This window comes from Arachis hypogaea, chromosome 10 (assembly GCF_003086295.3).
Source record: "Arachis hypogaea cultivar Tifrunner chromosome 10, arahy.Tifrunner.gnm2.J5K5, whole genome shotgun sequence".
NCBI lineage: Eukaryota > Viridiplantae > Streptophyta > Magnoliopsida > Fabales > Fabaceae > Arachis > Arachis hypogaea.
In genome coordinates this window covers 93,916,730-93,921,753 of record NC_092045.1, presented here as the reverse complement: position 1 = coordinate 93,921,753, position 5,024 = coordinate 93,916,730, and the positions used below count along the sequence as shown (strand labels likewise).

General features: G+C 38.8%; 1 non-coding gene across 1 annotated transcript; it reads left to right on the top strand.

Annotated features, from left to right (window-relative positions):
* The first annotated feature begins 348 nt into the window (after positions 1-348).
* Positions 349-456, top strand: LOC112719297 (small nucleolar RNA R71). The gene has a single exon (XR_003161603.1). It is a non-coding gene; the product is annotated as a small nucleolar RNA R71 (small nucleolar RNA).
* Positions 457-5,024: the final 4,568 nt, after the last annotated feature.

Genomic DNA, 5,024 nt, shown 5'->3' with positions numbered 1-5,024 from the left:
TTCTCTTGGAGTTAAACGCCAGCTTTTATGCCAGTTTGGGCGTTTAACTCCCATTTTGGTGCCAGTTCCAGCGTTTAACGCTGGGATTTCTGAGGGTGACTTTGAACGCCGGTTTGGGCCATCAAATCTTGGGAAAAGTATGGACTATCATATATTGCTGGAAAGCCCATTTGCAACAAGCGCTTCTTTAATGTCATTAGCTTGGTTATTTGCAACCATTTCAATTAGCTCTTGAGCTTCTGTAGGCGTCTTCTTCAGGTGAAGAGATCCTTCAGCAGAGCTATCCAAAGACATCTTGGACAGATCAGAGAGACCATCATAGAAAATACCTATGATGCTCCATTCAGAAAGCATATCAGAAGGACACTTTCTGATTAATTGTTTGTATCTTTCCCAAGCTTCATAGAGGGATTCTCCTTCCTTCTGTCTGAAGGTTTGGACTTCCACTCTAAGCTTACTCAATTTTTGAGGTGGAAAGAACTTTGCCAAGAAGGCATTGACTAGCTTTTCCCAAGAGTCCAGGCTTTCTTTAGGTTGAGAGTCCAACCATGTCCTAGCTCTGTCTCTTACAGCCAAAGGGAATAGCATAAGTCTGTAGACCTCAGGGTCAACCCCATTAGTCTTGACTGTGTCACAGATTTGCAAGAATTCAGCTAAAAACTGATGAGGATCTTCCAATGGAAGTCCATGGAACTTGCAATTCTGTTGCATTAGAGAAACTAATTGAGGCTTAAGCTCAAAGTTGTTTGCTCCAATGGCAGGGATAGAGATGCTTCTCCCATAGAAGTCGGGAGTAGGTGCAGTAAAGTCACCCAGCACCTTCCTTGCATTGTTGGCATTGTTGTTGTTTTCGGCTGCCATGTGTTCTTTTTCCTTGAAGATTTCTGTTAAGTCCTCTACAGAAAGTTGTGCCTTGGCTTCTCTTAGCTTTCGCTTCAAGATCCTTTCGGGTTCAGGATCAGCCTCAACAAGAATGCTTTTGTCCTTGCTCCTGCTCATAAGAAAGAGAAGGGAACAAGAAAATGTGGAATCCTCTATGTCACAGTATAGAGATTCCTTTAGGTGTCAGAGGAAAAGAAAAGTAGAAGACAGAAGTAGAAAATTCGAACTTATCAAAGGAGATGGAGTTCGAATTTTGCATTAAGGAATAGTGTTAGTCCATAAATAGAAGGATGTGAGAAGAAGGGAAGTAATTTTCGAAAATTAAGTAAAAGATTTTGAAAACATTTTTGAAAAACACTAATTGATTTTCGAAAATGAAAGTGGAAAAGAAATCAAGTGATTTTTGAAAAAGATTTTGAAATTAGAAATCAAAAAGATTTGATTGAAAACTATTTTGAAAAAGATGTGGTTAAGAAGATATGATTAGTTTTAAAAAGATGTGATTGAGAAGATATGATTTGAAAAACATTTTAAAAAGATTTGATTTTGAAAATTAAAAACTTGACTAACAAGAAAAGATATGATTCAAACATTAAACCTTTCTCAACAGAAAAGGCAACATACTTGAAATGTTGAATCAAATCATTAATTGATAGTAAGTATCTTTGAAAATGGAAAGAAATTGATTTTGAAAAAGATTTGATTGAAAAATTGAATTGAAAAAAGATTTGATTTTGAAAAACTTTGAAAACTTGAAAAAAAAATCTGATTTGAAAACAAAATCTTCCCCCTTTAGCCATCCTGGCGTTAAACGCCCAGAATGGTGCACATTCTGGCGTTTAACGCCCAAAACTATACCCTTTTGGGCGTTAAACTCCCAACCAGGTACCCTGGCTGGCGTTTAAACGCCAGTCTGTCCTTCTTCACTGGGCGTTTTGAACGCCCAGCTTTTTCTGTGCAATTCCTCTGCTGAATGTTCTGAATCTTCAATTCTTCTGTATTATTGACTTGAAAAGACACAAATTACAAATATTTTTGGATTTTTAATAATAAGGATAAATCAAAATGCAACAAGAATCAAATAACAATGCATGCAAGACACCAAACTTAGCAGTTTGTATACCACTGACACTAACAAAATGAGAATGCATATGAGACACACAAAACACTCAAGTCAATTGAATTTAAAGATCAGAGCACGAAAATCATCAAGAACAACTTAAAGATCCTTAAGACACATGAATGGATGCATATAATTGACACCAAACTTAAAATGAAACACTAGACTCAAACAAGAAATATTTTTGGTTTTTATGATTTTTTTGATTTTTTTGTGCTTTTTCGAAAATTAAGTGGAAAAAGATATCAAAATTCTTAATGAGAATTCCAGGAATCAGTGCAATGCTAGTCTAAGACTCCGGTCCAGGAATTAGACATGGCTTCACAGCCAGCCAAGCTTTCAAAGAAAGCTTCGGTCCAAAACACTAGACATGGCCAATGGCCAGCCAAGCCTAAGCAGATCACTGCTCCAAAAGCAAGATTGATAAAAATCAACAAGCTCTTGTGATGATAAGTTGAAACCTCGGTCCAATGAGATTAGACATGGCTTCTCAGCCAGCCAGACTTCAACAAATCATCATGAAACTCTAGAATTCTTCTTCAAGAATTTCGAAAAAAATAAATACCTAATCTAAGCAACAAGATGAACCGTCAGTTGTCCAAACTGAACAATCCCCGGCAACGGCACCAAAAACTTGATAGCGCGAAATTGTGAACAATACTTTTCACAACTCTCATAATCCCCGGTCATGAACCCCAAAAACTTGGTGTTCAATACCATGGCATTAACACAACTTCGCACAACTAACCAGCAAGTGCACTGGGTCGTCCAATCCTTCTTACTCCTTCCGTCTCTCTGCTTTCCTACTGTCTTCATCCAATCCTTCTTACTCCTTTCCATGGCAAGCTTATGCAAGGGTTTCACCGTTGTCAGTGGCTACCTCCCATCCTCTCAGTGAAAATGTTCCTATGCTCTGTCACAGCATGGCTAATCATCTGTCGGTTCTCGGTCAGGCCGGAATAGAATCCAGTGATTCTTTTGCGTCTGTCACTAACGCCCCTCCTGCTAGGAGTTTGAAGCACGTCACAGTCATTCAATCATTGAATCCTACTCAGAATACCACAGACAAGGTTAGACCTTCTGGATTCTCTTGAATGCCGCCATCAGTTCTAGCTTATACCACGAAGACTCTGATCTCACAGAATGGTTGGCTCGGTTGTCAGGCGAGCACTCGGTTGTCAGGCGATCAACCATGCATCGTGCAATCAGGAATCCAAGAGATATTCACCCAATCGAAGGTAGAACGGAGGTGGTTGTCAGTCACACGTTCATAGGTGAGAATGATGATGAGTGTCACGGATCATCACATTCATCAAGTTGAAGAACAAGTGATATCTTAGAACAAGAACAAGCGGAATTGAATGGAAGAACAATAGTAATTGCATTAATACTCGAGGTACAGCAGAGCTCCACACCTTAATCTATGGTGTGTAGAAACTCCACCGTTGAAAATACATAAGAACAAGGTCTAGGCATGGCCATGAGGCCAGCCTCCCAGTGATCTAAGATAGCATAACAATGAAGATAGCTACCCCTTGATATCTCAATACAATAGTAAAAGGTCCTACTTATAGAAAACTAGTAGCCTAAGGTTTACAGAAATGAGTAAATGACATAAAAATCTACTTCCGGGCCCACTTGGTGTGTGCTTGGGCTGAGCAATGAAGCATTTTCGTGCAGAGACTTCTCTTGGAGTTAAACGCCAGCTTTTATGCCAGTTTGGGCGTTTAACTCCCATTTTGGTGCCAGTTCCAGCGTTTAACGCTGGGATTTCTGAGGGTGACTTTGAACGCCAGTTTGGGACATCAAATCTTGGACAAAGTATGGACTATCATATATTGCTGGAAAGCCCAGGATGTCTACTTTCCAACGCCGTTGAGAGCGCGCCAATTGGGCTTCTGTAGCTCCAGAAAATCCACTTCGAGTGCAGGGAGGTCAGAATCCAACAGCATCTGCAGTCCTTTTTAGTCTCTGAATCAGATTTTTGCTCAGGTCCCTCAATTTCAGCCAGAAAATACCTGAAATCACAGAAAAACACACAATCTCATAGTGAAGTCCAGAAAAGTGAATTTTAACTAAAAACTAATAAAAATATACTAAAAACTAACTAGATCATACTAAAAACATACTAAAAACAATGGCAAAAAGCGTACAAATTATCCGCTCATCAGGGAGTTTTAGACAATTATTTCAAATCTAAGAGTTATGTTTTGGGAATTTTAAAATGGAATTTAAGAATGGATCATTGACGTTAATTTGAGATTTTTGATTTGGTGAAAATGAGCTTTATGAAAGAGAAATGGACTTAACTTACTAAAAGAGATTTATTTATTTAATTAAAGATTCAAAAAGTTAATTAATTATTAATCTAAGAGTTTTGAGAATAGACAAGTTGAGGTTGAGGATTCTCTCTTACTGCGGTGGACAAGATTGAGGTTGAAGATTGTCTCTCTTGTCGCATCGAAAAGTTGGATAGAAGTTTGAGAATTTTCTTCGGTTCAATTCTATATTATTAATTCAATTTGATTATGTTTGATTGAAAAGAGATTGATTGATATTTGAGCTTCTGGGTTAGACGCAAGGATTGTGGTTTTGTCCGACTTGCTCCCAGATGGTATTTGAGCTTTCTAGGTAGACTCAAGGATTGTGGTTTTATTCTGGTTACTCCAGGTCAGAATTTGAGCTTCTCGAATAGACGCAAGGATTGTAGTTTTGTCCCGCTTGTTTCGTTTAGTATTTGTTGACCCTCTGTCACAAGATGTGGCCTAACACTTAGACCTTTTCGAATAATTTCTCCAAGAGAAGTGAATTCTTCTTGGGGTTGCATGCACCGAGGGACTGTCCAGGGTTCGCTACCAGACATGTCAGGTTTGGCTGTATGATGCGGTATTTTACAACCCATAAACTAACCGGCAAGTGCACCGGGTCGTACCAAGTAATACTTTACGTGAGTAAGGGTCGATCCCACGAGGATTGATGGATTAAGCAATAATGGTTAAGTGATTGGCTTAGTTAGACAAAT